The 24,835-nt window shown below is 37.9% G+C and overlaps 1 long non-coding RNA gene and 1 pseudogene across 6 annotated transcripts in view; both read right to left on the minus strand.

Moving 5' to 3' along the window:
- The window catches only part of LOC141578851 (uncharacterized), a 382,879-nt gene that overhangs the window by 43,872 nt on the left and 314,172 nt on the right, over positions 1-24,835 (minus strand). Inside the window, exons 4-5 of one of the 6 annotated variants that reach the window (XR_012509647.1) lie at positions 14,361-14,416; positions 9,306-9,392 (exon numbers count right to left, since the gene is read on the minus strand). The exons of 3 other annotated variants lie outside the window; for them this stretch is intronic. This is a non-coding gene — a long non-coding RNA (uncharacterized LOC141578851). Of the gene's footprint in view, positions 1-6,417; positions 8,950-9,305; positions 9,393-14,360; positions 14,417-24,835 lie in introns of those variants that run through there. 2 more of the 6 variants (XR_012509646.1, XR_012509645.1) reach the window with 2 other exon arrangements.
- On the minus strand, positions 19,870-21,359 carry LOC105076788 (uncharacterized; annotated as a pseudogene).

A 24,835-nucleotide genomic window follows, 5' to 3' on the forward strand; every position in this document is an offset into this window, starting at 1 on the left:
GCAATGTCTAAGCTGGATGAAGGATGAGAAGAGTTAAGTGAAGGAGACAGAGACGCATTCTAAAATGAGAGGAACTGCGAGTGGGCCAAGCTGCAGTGATCTGCTGCTCCTGGTGGATAAGAGGTGCTGAGACAGGAGAGGAAAACAGAGGTCCAAATAATCAAGATTAGGACCAACCCAAATCTAATTCATTCATCATCTTTTGCTTCAAAAAGAGTTAGGAAAGGGTAGAAGTTAAAGTATCAATCAGTGAGAATAGCAGCTGCCTCAGCACTGGAACAGGGGCCAGGAAGACCCTGCTGGTCCAGGCTGAACCGTTAGGAGCCGGGTGCTGGGACATTCCAGGGAGGTAGGATCAGGCCAGCGTGGTGGGGTTCCTGAGAACTCAGCACAGTAGCTGTTTCAAATTATGATGAAAACGTTTCAACTTTTAGAACACCATCATAATCATTCTTTTCTGTAACAGCTAAATATCAGTTTTAGATTTATTAGGGTAAAAGACTGTTAAATTAAATCACGGCTTCAATTTATTTTTGTTTTGAACTTATGTTATTATAATTTAATACCCTGCTCGGTTCTAGGTATGTGTGTGTGATTGTTCCACAGGATATACACTCCAGCTATCAATAAATAAGCCAGGTTTCATTTAAAAATTACTGATTTATTTGAATTAAATTGTAAATTAAATTTAGTTTTAAATTAAATTTATGATATTGTATTAGTGATTCTGGTGCCATACAGATGGTGTCATCCAGTTAAATTGACCTAGAGATCAGAGACAATCACATTTGTATAAAACCTTGCCATTTTCAAAGCACTTTCACACTATCAGATACAATACTCACAACAATATGCGGAGGAAAAAGAAGCAGGTTTTCAATAATTTACAAACACTCACCAGGTTTACTTTCACTGCTGCAATAGCATTGGGAGCAAATAAGGGCAGGTACTATCATTATCTCTACTTTGTAAATGAGGAACTTGAGACCTGGGAGGTAAACTCTGTCTTGACAGCTAAAATGAGTTTGGTATCTCTGGACTGAAATATCTGAAGAAATATATAAGGGAATAAAATTTTTTAATTAAAGAACTTTCACAAGTGTTCTCATTTCAGTCTTTACGATTAAGAAAAAAAAATTACTTTCCTCCAAGGTCGCTAAAGCATGCAAATTTTGGAACCAGGTTCTCATATCAAAAGTGTCTTTTCAGTATACCATTTTTACAAGGAGTTGAAGAAATTAAAATTTGGTTTTGGAATCAGTAACTAAAATATGTCTATTTAGTGAAAGCTTGAAGCTAGAATTCACAAAAATACTTTTGATGTGACGGGAGGCAACCGCAAATATTACAAATGAAAGCAATTGAAGAATACGAGTAAAATAATGCTCACTTTTAGTAAAATTGTTTCAAAACATTTTTAAAGTGAAAGTTACTACTAATGTTAATTGCACTAAACAATTATTGGCTGAAGGATACAGAAGATACATTTGTACACATGGATCTATCAGTTTGGTGTGGCACATGCATGTACAGAACTGTAATGGAAATTATTGTAGGTCAGATTAGAGAAAACATCTTTAAAAGTACAAAAATAAGAAAATGCAGTAAATATACCTTATAGTTGAGTAACTTTAGCAAGTTTCTTTGGAGGAATTGATGCCTACAATACATCATACGTTAAAAAAATATGATGTGATAAAGTAGAAATAACACAACTGAGAAATAGAAGTAAAGGAAGAGAAAAAGAGAAAAGCAGAAAAGAACTCATTGATTAGTTAATAAGTAGAAGTTAAATGACTACATTAAAACTGACAAGGCAATTAATACAATAAATAAGATAGCAGAGAACAAAGGGAAATTTTTTTAATGGTGTAAATACAAAAAATTAACCCTAGAACAAAAACACAAAATTCCCTAAATATCCCCAAAAAATGTTTGTGAATTAAGGAGAAAAGAATATACATTTTCTAGAGAAACATAGCAAATATAACAATGTACAAAACTATAAAATATTATGCCTGAATTGAGATGAAACATACTAGTCATACAAATAAATGTGAAAAAGTGTAATATACCCATTGAAAGACATAGTTTTCCACTGGACTTACAAAACAAGTTCCAACTATGCTCTATACACAAGAGATACATGTAAAACAAAATGATTTAGAAAGTCTAATACTAAAACTATGGACAAAGTGAATGGAAAAAATGAGAAAGCATTAGTAATGATCTCGATATCAGATAAAATAGAAGGTAGCCTAAACAATATAAGTGGGGTAGATCTTATAGATATGTTGAATTTTATGTCCGAATAAGAGAGGACTGAACCTCTTCTTGTATCCTCATGCAACACCCACAGAAAATGATCATATAATTGGCCACAAAGGAACTATTGATTAGTTCCTTAAAGTAGATGAATTTCAGACAAAACTTACATGCAAAAAACTTGAAAGTACTCCTGAAATAACCAAAGGTAAACTTTACCAAATAGTAAAACATCCCTTCGTCTTAAAGTGATTCATATTAAGGAGATATCACTTCTCCATAGGCTGACTTATAAATTTAGTACAATTTAAAAAATATATATAAAGATGTTATGTGCAATAAGATAAGGCTCAAAAGATTATGTAGATAAACAAACAGGCAAGACTATGCAGTAAAACACTGGAAAATAAAAACTAAGAATGAAGATCATTCTAGCATCATTCCCATGGTGATCCAGCCCAAAATGCATTATCTGAATTTAAACATGAGGCAACAACAGACAAACACAAATGAGTAGACATCGCATAAAATAACTAGTCAGTATTCTTCAAAGCTATCAAGGTTATCAATGCAAACAAAGTCTGAAAACTATCCCATACTGGAGGAGACCAGAGAGACACGACAAGCTAAATAGAATCTGGGAACTTATATTAGATCCTTTATCAGAAAAAAGAAAAAAATTCATGGGACCTCTCTAAAATTTAAGTAGATCTGTAGATTACTTAGTAGAATTACATCAATGTAAGTTTCCTGATTTTGATATTTGTACTCTGGTTGTGTATGATAACATTTGAAGACTCTGGGTGGAGGGGATATGAGACAATTTACTGTATTTGCAACTTTTTTTCTGAAGTCCAAAATTAATTTTTAAATAATAGTAATAAACAAAAACAAAACAAAAACTTGGAAGAGGACTTACAGATTCACCCATCCTTCATCCTTTTTATTCATTAAAGGAAGAATTATTAAGATTATTATGTGCTAGGAATTATTCTCTGTGCTGGGAGTAGAGACATATGTATAATAAATAAAACCTCTGCTTTCTTGGAGCCTCTGTACCATTTGAGGGGAGAATTGTAAAGAAAGAAAATATACAATAACTTATATGCCAAGTACAAGTCCCTTTTAGACTTACAATGATAAAATAAAATAGACTGACAGTGTGATTGCCATTAACACAACAGGGACAAGGAAAAAAGACACCTTTACAGTGAGTCCCTTGGTGTGGCACTTCTGCAAATTAAACTAAACCAGACTACAAGAAGATCTGACAGAAAAGGAAAAATTCACCTTGAAGAAAATTAAAGCAACAGAACCAACTGGATGGACTGCTCATCTTAAAAGAATGTTTCATCTGTATTCTTAGCTTTACATTTAAAAACAACTTTGCTGTAAGAACCATGAGATGTCTGTGATAAGCTGTTTATACCCAGGAAACTCAACACTGCGATATGTTTTTGAAGAAAAATGGATTAGTTGATGGGGGATATGCTTACCTTATTGGAATGTTTGCTCCCAGCACAAAATATGCAAGACCAATACTCACCGGCTGCAGATGTTTTACAAACCATTGATTCCCCTTAAGGAAAATAAAATCTATCCCATTCACAAAAAGGCAACGTTTCCAAGCCAAGCAGGGGACTGCGTACTGAAGTATTTTTCAGAATGGACAAAGTAGCACCAATAGTTATTTCAAAGTTAGGTCATATTTAATAGAAAAAAAATAGCATTACAAAATGATTTCACGGTGACAAGAGTAGTTTGGAGTCATTTTCCAAATAAATGAAGCTCAGGAAGTTCTATAATTTTGCTGGTGTTCCAAAATTGCAATTATTATCCTCCATTAAAACCTGTTTCTTCCCTTGCATTCCCAGTGTTTGGCACTGGCCCCTCCCTCCACAATTTGTCCAAGTCAGAAACTTTCTCCTTTTCCTTTTAGCTACTCTTCTGACACAGGAAGGAAGGGGGCAGGGCACAGCTGTTCAAGGAATGACACAGCAGTTAGCACCAAAATGGTGAAAGATTCAATTCCCAGTAGACCTTGAGGCTCAGGACGGTGGGAGATCTGACTTCTAGTGGACCTTGAGCTTTATTATACACTCATTGTAGTATATTAGCATAGTAAATGACAACTCCCACAGGCACCATGACAGCTCTGAGGCTAACCATAAACGGCCAGAAAGTGGGCGGAGGCCCAATTCCTGTGAATCCCAGCCCCTTCCTCAAAGTAGTTGAAATTATCCTCCCACTTGTTAGTATATGAAGCTACCAAGCCCATAAAAACTAACAACCCCGCACCTTGTGGCCACTCTCTTTTCTGAAAGAGACGGACCGCACTCAGTCTATGGAGTGTGTATCTACTGAGCACCCAACCCTCATACCTCATGGCCTTTCTCTTCTTGCCTTCTGAAACAGCCTGCACTCTGTGTAGTATATTTCTCTAAATAAATCTACCTTTACTCAACCGTGGCTCACTCTTGAATTCTTCCTGCGTGAAGCCAAGGATCCATACTTGGCAGGGCACGTCCCGGGGATTCAACCGAGACCTGGGACATGGCCATCCTCTCGCCTCACATTCATTTTTCCTGTATCACTTTGACATAAAAATGATCACTACATCTGCTCTACTCTATCTTTAATTTACTAAGTCTTGAATTTCTTCTCTTCTTTTTCTTCCCATAATCTTTCCCCTTAGCTCCAACTCTCATCCTCCTTGTCTTAGACTATTTTACTTTTCTCCAGGTTTGTTCCCTCTTCCTCAAATTCACTACCTGAATCAACTTTCCACGGAGTGATCTCTTGGGGAAAAAAAAATGTCATTTTATGTGCTCACCCATGACTTAATATTTCCACAAATCTAAATATAATTGCATCTCAAAGATTGTATGATCTAAGACTTGTATATCCTTTATCTCTCATGATTATCTTAGCATTACAACCATAGTTATTTGCCACTTCCTAAATACGTTCCTCACAGGAGTCAGTATATTTAATGATTAAGATTGTGGGCCCTCTAGGGAGAGACATCCTCATTTCAGTTCTGCTTTGCCACTTATTAGCTGTGTAACTTAGGGTCCTCTTTCTGTGTCTTTATTTCTTAATTTGTAAAATATAGATAAATGTGGTATCTACATCTTCAGCTGTTGTAAAGAATTTAAGGAGGTTAACCCTCCTTAAATATTTAGCCACTGACATGAAATATAGTGATTGCTCAATGAACGTTAGCTATGACAATGATCATGATGACAATTGTACAATGCTGACACAGAAGCAAATCTCAACATTTTTGTAAATCTTTGTTTTTTTTTCCAGAAATATAATATTTTCACTCTAGTTCTCTGCTTGGCAAACTCTAAGTCATATTTCATGACATAGACAAAGTTTCACATAAGTAAAACAAATCTTGCCTGAGCTTACAAATATCTACTACAGAGCATATCCTATTATACGGTGCATGTTTCCTTGCCTTTTAATGCACATACTATTTATATAGTATACATCTTCGTGTATCTGCAAAATGACCATAATAATATCTTCTACAACATAGGATTTTGTGAACACTTAATGAGATATCTATGTAAAATTCTTCCAAAAGTGCTTGGCACGTTATGAGCAACATTCAAGTGTTACTTGTTTTTACTGTTGTTTTATTATTTTCTAGATTTTGAGTTCCTTGATGTGGAAGCTGTGCCTTATTTATTATCACATATCCATTTCCCAGCACACATGTGCACTAAATAGGCATGATGTCATTAATATATGGAATCGAAAAAAGTCAGATTCATAGAAACAGAGAATAAAATGTGGTTAACAGGGACTGGAGGAGGACTTGGGGGAAAGTTGGTCAAAGGATACAAAATTTCATTTATAAGGTGAATGAATTCTGGAGACCTAATATGTATCATAGTTACTATAGTTAATAATAGTGTATTTTATATGTGAAATTTGCTAGAGAGTAGATGTTAAATGTTCCCAAATATATGCACCCACACACATCCACACACACACAAGTTAACTATGTGAAGTGATGGATATGTTACTTAACCTGATTGTGGTAATCATTTTACAATGTATTCATATATCAAAACATTATGTTGTACACCTTAATCATATACAATTTTTATTTGCCAATTACAACCTTGTAAGCTGGGATAAAAGAATTAAATACACACTCCAATTTAGCAAGATTTGGACAACAAAATTAAGATCTTTTATTACATTTATAGCTCCCCAAAACCAAGACTTATAGATACTAGAGACATTATAGGTCAAATAAGGAATACTATTAAATTATAAGCCATAAAAAGTAAGAAAATAGTACCAAAAAGGTATTCATTAGTCCATGTCCCAGTGTCACTATCAAAAGTTAGTCTTCTGGTGTACTTCTTCAAAATACTCTAAACTTCTGAAGACTCAGAATGCAAGAAGACTGGTCCAGCCCTGAACTAATAGTAACCAACTCAAAAATCATAAAAAGAATCATTGAATTCTTTTTGAATAACCTTTGAATAAACTTTGGCTACACTAAACAAATGTCTCTATCAAAGACAGGATGGCTAGCCACATTCATTAAACCAAAGTTTATTATGAGCCCACTCTGTGCCAACTGCCAAGTTCTAGGTGTTGGGACAGTAGCTCACAAAATGAACATTTTTTTACAAGGACAGCTGAGTCTACAGGGAAGACAGGCCTTGAATAAGAACAGATCTTATATCTAAAGTCTTTCTCAAAGAAAGACATTAAAAATCAAGATATTTGTAGAAAGTATATGTTACAGTTGGCCTTTATTATCATTTAGTTGCTTCCTTATTTTATATTTTATTTCAATTCTATTTATTCAAGTTTAGGATCTTCACAGAAGGCTATGCAGACAGCCTTTTAAGATGTCCTGTAGTTCCTGGAAATAGACTATTAGATGACTTAGTGTTGCTGTTAGTATAGCAAATTCTTGATGACCTCTACTGAACTTAGAGCAACAGGACAGATTTTAAAATGGAGTTCAAGTCTCCAAACCTAAAGGCTTTCGTAATTTGTCACAGTGTAAATATGGCATGCAGTAAACTCAAGTCAATCTCTGTAGTCACAGAATGGCTCAGGCTGAATTTCCCAGGTGTCAGTTTCCTGATAATGGATGCCACTGCTCTAGAGAGAGTTTTGCTTTATTTGTGGCCACTTGCTCAAGTTCGCCGTGAGAGGTATCTCAGCGCTAAGAGAGCATGTTCTCAAGAATTCAAGTTCCCCAAACTGGATGCATGAGAGCCAGCCACAGCATCAGCACTGGAGATACTGCCTCCACAGCCAGGAGGGAAGAGTCCTCTTACACACACGTAATGCTCACTAGGGTTGAGCCCAGAGCAAACCCTAACCCTGAATTCAGAAAAGGAAGTGCCCCCACTTCCAGTGTGAATGCATTTGTCTTCTGCATCTCATCATTAAAATTTCCTCTGTTTTGAATTTATAGTAGGTCACTATTAAAATGTTAGGTTCACATTACCTACCAGATGGGGAGAAAAGGTCCCTCTGGAGTTTTAAAACAACACTGTAGTGAGCAAGTGAAAAACAGACAAATGCATTTGTTCGCAGCCCTCACAGACTGCTCGACTTAACAGCAATGTTTACCACATCTTTGCATTTCGCCCCCTAGGTACGGCTTATCTTTACTCCAGCTCAGTCCAGACTGGGAAGTTTTAACCTGAATTTAAAGCTTGAATTCTCTAGTGCTCTGTGCTCACGTGGCCTCTCTGGGTTTCTTCCCAGGAGTTGGTGATGGGACTGGAAAAGGGAGCGAGGAAGGGATGGTGGGCTTCGGGTACCCATCCATGTCCTACACTACATAAGGTCGGCTAGCTGTTACTCTAAACAGCAAAGTGTCTTTACCTCTGAAAGTTGTCACAACTGTGACTCCCTCAACTGCTCCCAGTAACAGGTGCTCTTTGGGGGCCACTTTATAGAAGAAGAAAAACCCCCGAGAAGGTTCAGTGAATACAGACGTTGTACTTTAATTTGGGCTGTATTTCATATTTCATGTTCTTTGCATCATATATTCCTACCAATAGTTGAAATTCTGATTGATTTGCATTTTTTTCTAAGCAAAAGTTATTATACTGATGTTTATATATTTAAAAAGTACAATTCAAGATATATTAACCTTCATCATAAGGTGAATATATTTTATCAAAAACCCAAGTATATCTCTCAACATTAGACCTTTGAAGCATATGGAAATAAATCCTCGTGTCTTTGTGTGTATATAATTATATATTTTGTATTAGGCTTTACAATATAAGAGCATCTCAGAGATTTGATTCAACTTCTTATTTGGTAGGTGATGAGGTTTAGCTGGGTTAAGGAATTTATAGTTTATTCACCTAACAGGCATAATTGGCACCTTAAATCAGGTCTTCATAATGCTATTAGTCTTTAATATATTTGAGCTTTTTTTTATACTCTCACAAAGTATTCAGGGAAGGTATTGTCAACATTTCACACATAGGGGACTATACCTAGAGTGAGGGACATGTCCATCCATCACTGCAGCTAAGTAACTTCAGTGTCACGTGGCTGGTTAGTGGCAAGGATAGGACTGGAACCTGGGTCTCCACTCTCTTTCTCAAGGGTTTTTCCGGCACACAAGGCTGATTCTTGATCTTCTCCTTTCGCAGGTCTACATATTACCTCAATTCTCTAGCATTTAGAACAATAGGAAAAATAGCTCTATTTTATAAGAACTAATGTCAACACATCAGATAAAACAAGGCCCTTCAGCACAAAAAGATTTGAGAAAAAGTATTTTTATGAGATTAAGTTACATTTTTTGGTCTCATTTATATAGGTATAGCTGAGTGACGGGATGTGTTTTGTTTAATTCAATTTATTTTTTGCCATGCAGTACCATTACTAAGAACATTTTAAACATCGGTTTAGCTAGTCAATTCATTGTTGTTATCTAATAAATATTTTTATCACTATTATTTATTACATTCGACTGCAACCTAAAATTTTAATTTGAAGTTAGGGGGAAAAGTAAATAATGCATATACCTCTTAGAGCAATTCTGAAGAGTACAGGTCTTCATTTGGCATGACAGGAGGAAGTCTGTCATTTGGCTCTGGGAAGCCAAACGGCAGCTGGAGAAAAGAGAATCAGTGAGGCAGAGTGAGCAGGAGTATTTCATAAATGAAAGGTGCAATAAAGCATGTACTTCTTGCCTCCACATTTTTATGGATTTCAAGTGTAGAGCATGGGGAGAATTTAAGGGCTGTATCTAATTATCACCCTCAATCTTTAACCACACAATCACAAATAAAGTTATTTTTAAAATATAATCACCACAATTCTGGAATGTTTAAATAAACAAAAGCCCACAGTGTCTAAATCTCTTTTTCTGCTAGGGGAGAGGCACAGGTTTCTCTGACTTTGTTTGTATGTGTCTGTATCTTATACCCTGGCATGATTGTCATGATGAATTATTTACAGATCTAAGACACAGGGAGAACGTTTATAACCTTTCAGGTGCTGTCTTTACCTCTGAGATTTTCTAAGAATAAATACAGTTCTAGTTTAGCAATGTGCCCATATTAATATTTTTTAAACTATTTGCATTTTTAAGAGAGTAGTACCCTAGATTTTTATTGTACAGAGATATTTTCAAATGAATCCAATAGAATATTTGGTATGATAATGTATTTGTTCTTTGATCTTATACCTTCTTTCTTAGATTCATGTTTATTTATAATAACAGAAACAAAGGTATAATCTGTAATAATGACTGGTATCATTGAAGGAAAGCAAAATACAACACAAGGAATTAAGGTTGTCATCCTTATTCTTATTTTAGGTAGCTATACAAACTTGGGCAAGACATTTCAGTTTTGAAGTTCTTATTGCTAGAACTCACTGTCTAGAAAAGATGCCATTTTTGTTAAATTAGGTGTGAATTAGATGTCCTCTCTGCAGCTTTGCTAACATTTATAGAGCATTTCCTAGGAATAAGGCAGTATCTAGTCTTGATATTTTCCAAACATCATTTCATTTAATATTAACAATTTTTAGGAGGTCTTCACTTAATAGATATACACATTGAGAGTTAGAGAAGTTAATAGGTAGCTGAAGGTCACAGCTGTGATGTGATAAAACAGGGATTTACACATAGAGCTCTCTGAGGACTGAGTTTTCTGGTATACTATGCCAACTCTCAAACATCAGGGAAACATTTCCTGACATGTGAACCTGAAAAACCTCAAGAAGAAGAAGACAAAAGTATTAACATAACACTGCATCTACAAGTGGAAACCTATACCTGAGTATGCAAATGATTGGGAAAAGATTTGGGTTGTTGCAGACGACAAGTGTATGAACACAATACAAGTAAAAGAAGCGTTCCTTTCTTTATTACTTCCCTAGTTTAATAGGATCTCTAAATACTAAGGGAAATTGGCACATTCCAGAATAGTGAGAGTCTCATATGTTCATGCGCTTTAAGGAAAACATAGAGGGAATGTAGAAAATATTCTAAATGAGGAGGTTTAGGAAAACACATGTGCGTCACATGGGAAACATGTGAAGGGACTGGGAGCTGTTTAACCTGGGTAGGAAAAAATTCTGAACTATGCTGTATGTCGGCATCGGAAGGGCAAGCAGACAGAACAACAATTAAGCAGTGGAAAAAACATAAAAGGATAGGTTCAACAGATGATGGCAAGCAAAATATGGAAGGATTTCCTAAGATGAAATGGGTTATCATCTAAGAGGAAACTAACCAATCACAGAGGTCAGCTGACCATCTGGCACTGAAGGTCTGGCATGGATTCACTGATAAATTCAGAGCTTGGAGATGATATTGATATCACATGTTAATTATAACATTGGCATTTCTTTCTGGTCCAAGTCTAGCACAGTCCTTTGGTGACTATGTGCGAATGCCTTTCTTTCTACCTAAGTGACTGAAAGACAAGGCCGTGACTGTCTCAATATCTTCATTGCTTTCTTGATGGTTGAAAAACATTTCTGTCTTAAATGAGTCTGCTAAGCCTTAGTTGATAACCCAAAGAGTATAAAACCAAAGAGACTTTGGCTATGAGCTATCTATCTAGATAAGCTATTTAGAAGGAAAATTCCAAAGACCACAGTCTAGCTTGGAGGAATAAAAAACAATCATTTGGCCATTTGTACAGACTCAAAGTTTTCATTGTCATTACTCTGCCAACTTTTTATTTGTTCTTGACTCTTTCATATTGGCAACTTTCATACTGCTTTCCTGGAGGCAGATATATTCCACTGTGCTGTCAACAGATACAGCCTTCCCATGTCCCATGAAGTTTCATTTCAGATGGACATAGACCAGATTGCTTCCCTAGTGATGCAAAGCTCTTTTTTCTGAAGTTAGCATAATAACTCCCTTGCCTCACTCTCTGCTGGGAGTTAATGTTTAAAAATACAACTTTGGCTTAACTAATATAGCTCATTTTCAGGGACAATGTGGCAGAATTTATTTTTTATTCTATCATTAAATGAGAGATGGGTAGTTCAACTTCTAGTATCTACCCTCACTTCTTCACAATGGTATTCCACATTGTTCCTCTGAATTACTCCAAAACCCGCTTACATAGGTTACTCAAGCACCACCTTCTCTAGAAGTCATTTACGCCACACTCTGCTTCTCCTTTACTTCTTGGGGAACCTTCTTCTGCTTTCTCATAAATCACTAAAAATAATGGGTCTCATTACAATCACATTAATTTAATTGTCTCTTACAATACTGCTCCTGGGAGACAAGAACTCTGGTTTTTCTCATTTTAGTCTCAGAATCTGGCCCAATGTGCCCATCCCTATGAAACAAAGAGTAGGTATTTGGTGAAGGTTTCTTAGCCAGGCAAGGAATGAGTCAGTACCATTTCTTACAGTCTGAACTGTTCTCTGAAGTAAAGGCAGTAGAAAGGGCTGAACAAGAAAAATATGTTATTTTGCTTTATGTGACGTAGGGTTTCTTGTCATGAAGCCTAGTCAGTCCTAGAATTCAAATCGCATCTGCTGTTTGACTCGATAAATGCTTTTTATCAACAGAAGAAATCACTCCCTCTAGAGGCATGTCGTATCTCATCCTCATTTTGAGTCAGTTCCTATTTACATCCTTAAGTCTGCCTGTATTTAAAGATCTTCAAAGCCATACCATCCTTTCCACCACAAATAGAGTCAGAACGTTTGATACCTCTGAGTATATGCTGACCCAGAATCTGAATATAGAAAAATTAGATGATGTTATACCATATCTGGGGTATTTTGTGGCAATCATGTGGAAAACTGTGCAAGATATTCTCTTTGTGCAATAAACACAGCCTCAGTCTCATGCATCACAATGAAATATAATAAAACACTTAAAGAACACGTTCATTAATTACAGTTTATAAAAAAAATAATAGCAATTATCTCCCACAGCTCACCTAATGTCTCCACATGATGCATCTTCAGTAATGGATGTGTGCCTGCTTTTGACAGCCTCTATTTCTCCTTCCTAATAGCCCACTCATTTATTCTACTGCAACTATGTCTTCACTGCTGCAAGAAGTGTTTCAGACACAGACTGTAAACAGTAGTTACATCTTCCCAACTATAAGCCTAGCGTGACCGCTTAGACCAGTTAGACACCCCTTTCTCAAAATTTGACAATTTGGTAGAAAATGGTTTGGTTTCCATTTCTTCAGAGCAGCAGTATATTTACTGGATTGTTCCTGAAATGCATTTTTTTTTTTTCGGTCCCTATCCCCTCATACCCAGATCCCAATGATTCTGAAGCCTGCTTTTCTAAGCCTTCTGTATTTTCTCTTTTTTCCAGGCTATAAAACAAGTTTGTCATTTTAAACAAAACTAAATGAAGAAAAAGGCAAACAAAATAAAATATAAAATTGCACCAAATGAAAGAAAAGTTGATGAAGTCAGGATAAAAATATTTCCTTTTGTATTCAGTCAATGAGTTATATAGCTTTCATTAAATGTAATGTACTCATGGAGGTAGATGTACAGAGCTGGCATATCCACAAATTGAATTCAGACCTCAGGGAGTTTTTGTAGTATACAGAACAAAAAATCAGGCCTAGTAGCACAGGAAGCATCTACAGAGACGGTATAATGTACAGTAGAGGATATAATGTAATTCTATGTGAAAGGTCAGATAGTTTCTATGAGAGTTCTGAAGAGAGTAAAATTAATGATGGCTTACGGAGCAGAAGCAATCAGAATAATAGTTAAGGGAGAAATAATATACATTGCACTTGGAAACAGAAAAGTCAAAACAAGTCAGTGCCATGGGAAGTGTGAGAAAAAGGATAGACATCAAGAAGCAATTCAGTTAGTAGTTCATCTAGACTTGAAAGTCAACTAAGTACAATGGAGCAGCACAAAGAGATCAGAAAATCAACTGCGGCTGAGATCATGGAAGGCTTTGAATGTATTTATTTGTAAGTCAATTGGGAGTCAACATGCTTTAGGAATATTAACCTAAGTTCTGTGCAGGAGGGGTCGGAGGCATGACAGAAGCCGAGCGTTCTCCTGGGAGACCAGCACCACCGCGCCTCTCAGACTCACTGAGTGCAAGCTTGCCTTTAAAGTTCTCAACACACTCAGCCTTGTGAACAAGGAGCCCCCTTTTTATTCTCTTATCCTATTAATTTGTTTTCTTGTGCAAGAAAAATAGAGTTTTTGGTAAATCATCCTATTTTAAAGTAACATTCAAATCTTACAGAGGAAATGTTTAAAGTCCATTGGAGTCAGCCGAAAACTGAAGAACAGGCATTGCCTGAATTTTGTGCGTCATTGACACATATCTTCAACAGACTCTGTTCTGAAACAACAAACAATTCTTCTGAAAAAAAAAAAAACAGGCTTTTTTTCTCTCTCTCTAATTTTCTCTTTTCTTACTCCTCTTATTATTTGCTCCTGACTTTTAATAGAAATTGTTCTGCTCTTTCTACACTAGGTAATAACTTGACCACCAACATATTTAAAGGGTTGTTTGTATTATGCTTTCTCTTTCAAGCCAGAGAATGAAAGCCAGATCCAGTTTTCCCTCCCCCGTGCTACCGCTGAATATACAAGCTGACCTTTAAGCCGCAGTGAATCAATTCAGCACTCGGTGAAACACGCTCAGGCACCAAGTCTGAGTAGGAAAGAGTAAGGAGTAAGACTTGCAGATATATTTTAAGAAAACTATATGTAGAAAGCCATATCTAGAAGAGGCATTTTAAAAACTGAAGACATAGTATAAAACCCGCCAGCTTCCTTAATAAGCTCACATCATGCTTTTGCACATGTCACAGTGCTCATCTCTTAAATAAACAACTGCATTAAAAAACATTTTAATGTTGACAGTACGTTTCCTAGAGATAAGAAATCAAAACCTCAAATTCAACATTAATAGGTCCATAGGTATTAGTAAGAGACAAGACAATGATAGATCTGTTTAAATGTAACCCTGAGAGTTTTTCAGCAGCATGTATACTTGGCATATACTGTTGTCAGGCAGTGTGTAATCAAAAATTCCTGCAAAATCTCCCAGTTAAAATGCTCAATGTTTTCTAAGTGCCAAGTTTGTTAAAAAAAAAAAAAAGAAGAAGAAGAAGAAGAAGGAGAAGGAGAAGAAGAAGTAGTGCTCCGGGCGGAATGGTAACTGTGCACGGAGCTGCCCTGGTGGGGTTTTCCGCTTCCTGCCCGCGTGGTACAGCACTTCTTCCCAAAGGCTTTTTGTTCATCTGCAAGGGGCTCCATAGATGTATCGCAAGACAGTAACCATTTGCTAAAATGGACTTTAATGAAAACTGGCAGGTATTTGTATTTAATTAAAGGCCAATATGTCCCGGGCAACAGATGCCCAAATCTCTTTAGAGAGTACCTGAGAAATAAATATTTTTTAAATGTTATTCCTGTTATTTTTATTGCAAGTGGCACTTGGCTTCTCCCAGAGTACAGCCTGCTTGTGGATGTTAAGACATTCATCTTCACAGCATGGTGAGCAGGTGTGAACTAGGATTATCCTGGTTTTGCAGATGGCAAAACAGAAACTCTGAGAAGTTACGTGACTTGATCAAGGTCATAAAATGACCTGAAGCTGCAGCTGCCCTGGACTAATGAAGTTCCTTGTCCATTTAAATGAGGGGAACCAGCTAAGTAGGAGACAGCAAAGAGAAAAGAGTATTTTTTAAATGAGTTTACTACAATTCCAGCTTATATATAGTATCATTTTACCTTAATAACACTGAAGATGAGAAAATTAAGTTTTTAGAGAGAGCCATTTGTAGTCCAGGATCAAGGATCAAGTTAAAAGACAGAGGCAGAATGCGCATCAAGGTGATTCCTGTGACTCTTCCCACTGTATTTTGAAGGTTGTTTTCACCACTGTGGCACTTTATATGTCTTTATTAGCCAAAGTACTGTATAGAAACAGCAATTATGACTAAGTAACCTGGGCTTAAGAAGGTGAGAGAAGTAGGAGGTAACCAAATCCATCAATATCCAAATCTATCAATTTATACTCCCCCAGCTCAGAAAAGCAGTGTTACAGAGTCCAAATTCATTCTGCTCGCTGCATGACGGTCTAATAAATTGGGAGATGAGGTGTTGGGGCAAGGAATAACAGCTTTATTTGGAAAGTCAGCAGACCAAGAAGATGGGTGACTAATGTCCTAGAGAACCATCTTTCCCAAGTCAGAAGTCAGGCTCTTTTTATACTGAAAAGGGGAAGAGGTGTGATTGGTTATTGCAAACATCTTGGTGTTGGAATTCTTTGTTCTTGCAGCTGTCCACGTAGGTCAGGTCATGGTGTTCCCTTAAACCTCCAACAAGACAAATGTTATTCTCTGTTTTGCAACTTTTTATCTCTATATGAATGGAGAGCCTTGAGAGTGGGCTCTCCTGTATATTTCAGGGTACAGGCAACATTCTTTTACAAAAGGTGCAGAGCTAGCACGACTAAGCACAGGAAACAGCACTAGAGCTAAAGGAACAGATCTAACATGGAGTCAGATTTGTTCTTCCTCTTGCAGCAGCTTGCCTCGATCACTCTAAATACTTTTCTGTGGCCCTCCTACTATTGTCTATCATAGCTGGCATCTTGAAACTGACAGAGGATCTTATCCCCTAAACTAGATTTTTACAGATGAGGAATCCATCAAAGTGTTTATCTGAGGATGTAATGCCTTGAAAGGAATTCCTCTATCCAGATTCCTTCTGCTCTTGCTGGAGGAGACTCCAGAAAGAAAAGTTTGACAAGAAGATATTGGGGACAAACTTACTACCCACTTCTTATATACACAGTTCCAGATTAGCACCACCTTTGGCTCTCTCCTCTCACATTTTGCTTTTAATTCCAAATGTTAGACTCATAAGGCAGTGTGTGTTTGAACTAGAGCAGAAATCCTAGAGTGATCTAAGATTACACATAGGGAATGATTATATAAAGCTCATAAGAATAAGCCTTTATTCATTTGCTACTCATTTAGTCCCAAACTTTTCCAAGGAAAGTATTCATAACAAGAATCATGCATGAAATTGTAGGTTTTGTGGTGTGTGTGTGTGCAGGTGAAACGACAAGTAAAATCTTCTAAATTTCAGAGGTTTATTTAAGATATACAAAATAAATAGTCATTTAAGCTCCGACTGTCTGCCAAAAGGAGAAAAATAGGTAAGTTTTAATAACCCAAACCAATAAATGCTGTTTGTTTTATACTAAGACGGTGAATTAAGATGGACTCAGATCATTCTCTGATGTCAAAGAAAGCTAGAAACGGAACACAAATCATAGTTGCCCAAAACATCTTGATCATATTATATACATTGCAGGGTCATTTTCTATAATAAACATTAATCGTTCCCTGGAAATTTCACTCATTTTAATCCCAACAGTAAGTGGATCACATCTAGCCAGCTTAATGTTTTTCTACCTAATTTAATATAGGACTTTTGATTAATGAAAATGGGTCAACCATGAAAATTTGTAACTTTTAATGGTTATTACCCTTTTGAAATTGAAATTGCAAAAGCTAAGATGTTATATTTACTAAATTAGGAAACAGGGTAGGTCTAAATACATTAGAGAGAGAGAAACAGACAGACACAGAGACAGAAAAAGAGAGACAGTGAAAGAGACAGAAAAGGAGAGAGAAGATTCTTGCTCGAGCTAGAAGATTTTGTAAGTTTAAAAAATTTATTTATGAAAAAGAAAACTACTCAGGCAGATGCCTTAAGAGAAAGCAAATATCCTATTTAAAATTTGGAAATAAAAACATTTCTTCACAAGAATCATATCAGCTTTGGAAGCAAGTGGCAGAGTTGGGAAAAGTAGTGAAATCTTTAGAGTCTAAAATATGAGAAACATATATTAAATTTAGTGCCTCTTCATAATATGGTTGACTAGATCAGGGTTTAGTTACCGGTCTTCCAAGTTTTAAAGAATGAGGAGATGAATAAATTTCAAAGCAATGGCTCCCTTCTAATGTTATTTCTGGGTTCATTTAAACCACTCATTTGAATCTCCATGAAAGTTATTCAGAAAGAAATGGAAGGAAAATGGCAGTTAATTTTACTGCACTGGCAGATCTGGAGGAAAAAATTCACATATTATATATTTCAGTATTAGTATTCATGTTTAGTTCTTTTCTTGGAATTCTGATTTTCCTTTTGAAATAGCCTACTTTTTTCCCCCCCAAACTCTTTACAATAGTTATAATAACTGATACAAAGTCCTTGCTGCCATTTCCAATTACTGGATGATCTGTTGGTCTGCTCCTATTATTTTCTTTTGAATAAGGTTACATTTTCCTACTTTATTCAACATCTGGTAATTTTTAATTATATTCAGAACACTGTGTATTTTAAAAGAACAGTTAGAGAAAAATGTATGATATTTCAAAGGAGTGCAAGCCCTTTCTTTTATCTCACAGTGAAGATACAGACCATTCTTTCTAATTTCTCCTGGAGTGGAGTCAATCTGGGCTGCCTTGCAAGTCCAGTTTTAACTGTGATTGGTGCTCTGACCACCAACCAGCCTAACATCCCAGGAGCTCCCTTCCTTTGTATTTTCCTTACCCTTCCTTCCTTGTGCCCTTCCTCCTTTCCTCGTTATTTTGTGCTAATGTTTTTATTTTGATATAATATAAAACTTAGAGAAAAGTTACAAGCAAAGAAAAAGGCACTGTTGTGTACCTTTTAACTGGATTTACCAATGGTTTAAATTTTTCCATTTGTTCTTTCTCCCTATTTCTCTTCCCTTCCTCCTGGAAAATGCATTTATATTTCATATATACATTTTGTTTCCCATGAACACTTTGAGAACCTTTTTTTCCTCAACAATTTGTAAATACGTTGGAGTCACAATGCCCCTTTACCGTTAAAAACTCACCTGTGTCTTTCCAGAGCAAGGATAGGATCACCATGACCACTCTACACTGCATATATCATTGACTTAATATCAATTAAATACTATTCTCTAATCCATAGTCTTTTATAACTACATCTCCTCTGTCTAGGATTTAGTCTTATGCCATGCATTGTGTTAAGTCTTTGTGTCGCCATAGTTTCATATAATTTGAAACAGTTTATCAGCCTTTCTTTGTCTTTCTTGGCCTTGCTATTTTTGGAGAATGCAGGGCAATGGTTTCATAGAATATTTTAAAATTTATGTTTGTCTAATTCTTATGACAAGATTTAGGTTATACATTTTTTGGTCGGAATATTTTTTAAAAGAATGACGTGTCCTTTTCAGCGAATCCTATTAGGAGGCCAGTGGTGTCAATCTGTCCCAATATTAGTGGTTAACTTTGTTAAGGTGACATAGCCCAAGTTGCTTCACTATAAAATTACCATTTTCTCTTTGTAATCGTGTTAGTTGGAGTCTTCTGAGAAAGCAGATAAGATTAGAAGTGAAAGAGACTTTTGCGGAAACCATATTTAAGGGAAAAAAGGAAAGGAACACAGAGAAGGCAGGGAGAAGCATCAGATGGACCTAGATACAGAGGAGGCGGGAAGGAAGGAGGCCAGGGAAGAAGGCGCTCAGGTGCCGCACAGTCTAAGAAACCCTCTGCCAAGCCAGTGGGGGGCCCCGGAGCTAAAGCTAGCCTTGGAAGGGGCAGGTCTTCTAGGGTCGGATGATTCATAGTTGCGGGCAGCTGTCCTCTGCGTGGAAAAATGTTTAGCTGCATCTTTAGCCTTTACCCACTAGATGCCAGTCTCCCAGCTGCGACAACCCAAAAGCGTCTCTAGACATCACCCCGTCACTTATTGGGTAAAATTGCTTCTACCTGAGAACCACTCCTTTACACATGTAGATCTTCTCCTGTCTTCTGGTGAGAGTGCATCTCTCTGAAGTGCACCCCTTGCCTGCATGAGATTTCCCCTAAAGTGGTCTCTTCTTGTGTGATGGGTGTGATTTATTGCTAAAGCCTCACCAACGCAAACTGTGCCTCAAACTTCTCTACAACAAGTGAGTCCTCTGGTGTCTAATGAGGAGTGATTTCAGCCTCAAGCCTTCCCCAAACCTACTGCAAATATAAGGCTTCTCACCTAAATGTGTCCTCTGATATGTGCTGAGATGAGGGTGGCCTTATCGCTGAAGCTTCGCTAACACTCCCTGCATACGTAAGGCTTCTCCTCCGAGCGTGTCCTCTGATGTCTTAGGAGGGCCGCCTTCTGGCTGAAGCCTCACCCACACTCCCTGCACACAGAGGGCTTTTCCCTTGAGTGGGCCAGCTTGTGTCTGACTAGATTTGCTTTCTGGCTGAAGCCCTGCCCACACTCAGTGCAAACATAAGCCTTCTCCCCAGAGTGTGTCCTCTGGTGACTGATGAGGTGTGACTTCTGCCGAAAGTCTCGCCCACATTCCTTGCACAGAAAAGTCTCTCCTGAGTGCGTCCTCTGATGTGCGGTGAGAGTAGACTTACGCCTAAATCCGCGCCCACATTCTCTGCACACGTAAGGCTTCTCCCCTGAGTGTGTCCTCTGGTGAGTGGTGAGGTTTGACTTGTCACTAAAGCCTCACCCACATTCCTGACACACAAAAGGCTTCTCTCCCGAGGGTATTTTAAAGAGGTATGACTTCTGGCTAAAGCTCCGGCCACACTCATTGCACAAATGAGGGTTTGTCCCTGAGTGAATCCTCTGGTGTTTGCTAAGAGTTGACCTATCTCTGAAAAGCCTCTCACAGTCCCTGCAGACATAAGGCTTCTCCCATAAGTGGGTCCTCCGGTGTGTGACGAGGTTCGACTTGTCCCTGAAGCCTCGCCCACATTCCTGACACACGAAGGGCTTCTCCCCAGAGTGTGCCATCTTGTGTGTGACCAGGTCTGACTTGTGGTTAAAGGCTTGTCCACACTCTGTGCACAGAAAAGGCTTCTCCCCTGTGTGTGATCTTTTGTGCATGATGAGAGCTGACTGATAGCTAAAACTTCGACCACACTCACGGCAAACATAAGGCTTTCCTCCCAAGTGGGCTCTCTGATGACTACAGAAGGCCGATTTCTGGTTAAAGCAGAGCCCACAATTTCCACAATTGATGTCTTCAAATCCTGAGATTTCTGCCCATATTAATACTTTGTCTGTTTCTAACGGGTTTGCCTTCCCAGATGAGCTGATCTTCATTTCCACCACTGTTTTGCCTTTCCTGGAGCTTAATGGCTGTTGTTCAGGTGGGCTGGAGAAAGCTCTTGATTTACCCTCTCCCTTGTCCTTCCACACGAGGATTTGGGGTCCCCTTCTCTGTCTTCACCTTCTACTCTGTGGCTTTAGAAGCTTTCACAAGAGAGTGGTTGCTGCTGCTGCTTCTGTCCTGCTGGGCAGACATCTGCTCTTTAGAGGGTTCCTGCAGACAGGCCTGGGCAGGTGAGAAGGTGACAGTCACGTAGCACATGTGGGCATAACTGCTGACTGCGCAAGTCCAGAGTGGAGGAGGAATAAGGTGGAATTTCTGCCTTTGGATCTGCTGAACAAGAGTTGGGTGGACATCCTCTCTCCCCTCTCTGGGACTCTTCCCCCTGCTCCAGCAGAATGACAAGGGTTGGTTTAGAAAGTGGAGTCCCCAAAGACACCAGGCTGCTATGGTCTTGCAGCATCATATCCCCGTACAGGGTCCCCTGAGCGTGACTTTTAAAAGCTGCCACTCTTCCTGGGTGAAGTCCATAGCCACATCATGGAATGACACAGATATCTCTTCTCTCCTGGCTTTCAAGAGCCTCAAGGCCATTTTTCTGGTTTCTGGAAGGTTCTCCCTTGAGGAACGTGAGGCCAAAGCTGGTGGGGACACAACTGCAATGTCTGTTCCTTGGCAAGTGTGACAACAGTAAAGGATGTGAAGTTGTATAATCTTAACTTTTTCATTAAGGGTATGATCTACTCAAATTCATTTTTGTGTTTAGTTTATGATGGAGTTCAGTTCATTTTTTTTCATATGAATATCAAGTTGTTAACATTACTTTCTTTTTTTTTAACTTTTTTTTATTGATTTATAATCATTTTACAATGTTGTTCTTTCCCTTTTGAATTGCATTGGCGCATGGTTGAAACCAATGGGCTATATAAGTATCCATCTACTTCTTGGCCCTATTCTGTTCTCGGCTCTGTTCTGCTCGCTTTTGATGGTTGTCTGCATTTGAGCTGGAAGGCTTGGCTGAAGTTTCAGATGGGGTTGCTTCCCTACTGGTTTCAATTCCATGAAGTCCTAAAATCCAATCATTTGGAGAATGTCCTAGACTAGGTGACTTCTCTTTACTTACCAAGCTTTTCTTTTCTTTTTTTTTTTTTTTTAACAGTTTCATAGTTCAGCTGGAGGGTGGGGAGAGTGGAGAGGTACAAGTGCTTAGCTGAGTTGGAGTTCTTGCAAGCTATACTCCATTCCACTGGCCCTCCCTGTCCTCAGTCCTGGCATCATAGTCTGAACCCAAACCTAGTGATGACCCCCAGCTGGAAGTGACAGCTGCTCTTCTCCTCTCTGGAGGGTTGGTTTCTCTGTGAAATTCAGTTTATTTAGTTTCTTTGCTACCTTCATAGGAAAGTATGATTTTTATTTTATTTTGTCTGAATTTCTTATTACCAGTAGAAGAAAGCTATTTTTTTTTTCTGTTCTGTAAATTCTAACCAGCAGCAGAAGTATTCCTGGTGGAGTGAAATAAAGGGAAAGTTTTGAATTGTTTACTAAAAAAAAAAAAAAAAAAACTTTGCATTTTGAATCTTTTGTGCTATCAACTCCTTTTTCTTCTCCTTATCATGGTGGTCACAAATGGCTAGTTTAGGTCTTCAGCCATTAACATTTATTTACTCTTAAGTCTTTAGAACCATCTAATATTTAACTTTAGCAAGATTATTCTAGCAGAAAATGTCAAAGTTTTACCTTCTTTTTGTGAACAAGAAGAAAAAATGGAATGAGGTAGGTCCCCGTGACAGTCAAAAGAACAGGAGTCACCTTAGCAAATTTTTCTTCCGGGTTTTTTATTTGATCTTTGAATCCATTATCTGAAGAGGCTTTCTCAGTGACCCCTGAGAACGTCCTTTTCAGCAGAGACCAAGGAATACAAAAGGCCAGAAGTTTGTTTATTTCTCAACTTGAAAGGAGCAGGAGACATACCATTTGAATAGAAAAGAGAGTGGTGAATACAACACATTATGAACTATAGAAATAAGATGCATTTTCAAAGTAATGTGAACGAAAATACTGCAATGTGAATGAAAATACTGTAACCATAACAGTAAACAAAGAATGCTGAAACCAAGTCCTCAGCAGCTGCCGCCACCCCCCCAAGTGAGGACAGGCCTGCAGCCCAGCCTCTGCAGCCACTCACAGTGGTGCTCTCTGAGGGGACTCAGAGTAAGAAAGGACAGGATACCCGCCCTAGATAGCTAGGTGCTGGTCAAAGGAATGAATTCAGTGAGCCCAAAGGTTTGCTTCCTCCCATACATAGAAAAGCGCTAAATTCTTTAACTTGAGATGCCTGTTTTTCTTTAGATAACAAGCAATCTTTTATTGTTCCAACTACCTGGTCTTTGTTGTAAAGCTCCTACATATCCTAGCTCCTCCCCTACCTCTTCGGAGCAGTCCCTCTGAGCGATCTGAGAGGCTGTCATCCCGGCTCGAGTCCTCCCCCCAGATAAAACCGCGCGTTTATTTCAGTCGACAGTAAGTTAGAGAAATTGTTTAAGTGATACGGTGAGATTTAAAACAATGACTCATGAAGCTAGAAGCAGTAACAGTGGATGTGGACCTGACACTGGCCATTGATCCACAAGTAGGCCTGAGTCTTGGATTCTAGCTGAGGGCATTTCCATTGGCCCAAACACGGTTTCACTGGGTGTACACACTGTTTGAAACAGGTTTTGTTTTTTAAAAGGTAGCATTCACCGGGGTGCTTCTACTCTCTTTCAAGGCATAGAAGTCAAGAGAATAGGCCGTCTGAAGAAAAGAAAGTCTCTTTGTGTGCTTGCCCTGTTTTTCACTTACTTACTCATTGTTACGCTCCACTTGCAGTGTTTCAGCATTCAGACCACACGGGGAGGGTATTTAAGTGACAACACTCATCACACAGAGGGGCATGATTAAATAATCACAATAATAATAACAAAAGAAATTCCTTATGTTTCATGTAGGAACCAGCTAGTAGGCATTCCTAGTGCTAAATACAAGAGATCATTCTAGAATCTAACTTCACTCTAGAATCCTGTATGGGTGAAATGAAAAAGTAATACGTATCTTCTCAGCATTTACCCTTCAGAGAAATGATGTAAGTTCAGCCTAATGCAAGATGATCCTCCAAATACCAGTGGTACTCAAGCTATAAACAGGACGAGAATCAGGGGAGTTCTGCAGTCCAATAAGTTTGAGAATCATTTGGCTAATTCATCTTATATACGTTTCCTTATTAAAATTCTTCTCAGATACTTCAGTATGCCTAAATTCACTCTCAAGCTTTAAGGTAGGGGCATAGAATGGAGTGCTTCTGAAACTTATTTGATTGAGAAATGCTTTATCCAAGGATATCTTTTCAGACAATTGCCTTGAAAATATGCTTCAGGAAAATCTGGCCTAATTTCAAGAAACCTTACGATTGTTGTCAAAGCCGTGTAAGATCTGGACTTCCCTTTATCCAAAAATAAAATAATTTATCCAAAAGTAAATGCTTTACTGCATTCATAGCTCCTTGAAAATTTGATGGTAATTGAAACATTTATTTGATAAGAAGTAACTAGAGGAACTCGAGATTTTTGGAGAAAAGTGTATAGTATGGAATTTATAAGACACTGATCTTTGTCCTTGGTTAGCACTGCTGGTAGGTTAATTATTAAATAGGTGCATTTTCCCCGCATGTTTCTCAAGTGCAACACGATTCATACCCTTGTCAGGATGTTTTGTGATAGTGTTGTATTTCTGTGTTGGGAGTGAGTTGTAGAAACTTGAATGAATCTAAACAGTGAATTCCACAAAGGAAGGAAAAGCCCAGCCATTATCTCTTGTTTTCCAGACCTATAACTGTGCCTGTAACACAAAGAGAAGCTCCAGGATAAATGGTATTTCGGCTCCTTCAGTACTTCATTCTACAGTTTT

Source organism: Camelus bactrianus, chromosome 10 (genome assembly GCF_048773025.1).
Source record: "Camelus bactrianus isolate YW-2024 breed Bactrian camel chromosome 10, ASM4877302v1, whole genome shotgun sequence".
NCBI classification, from domain to species: domain Eukaryota; kingdom Metazoa; phylum Chordata; class Mammalia; order Artiodactyla; family Camelidae; genus Camelus; species Camelus bactrianus.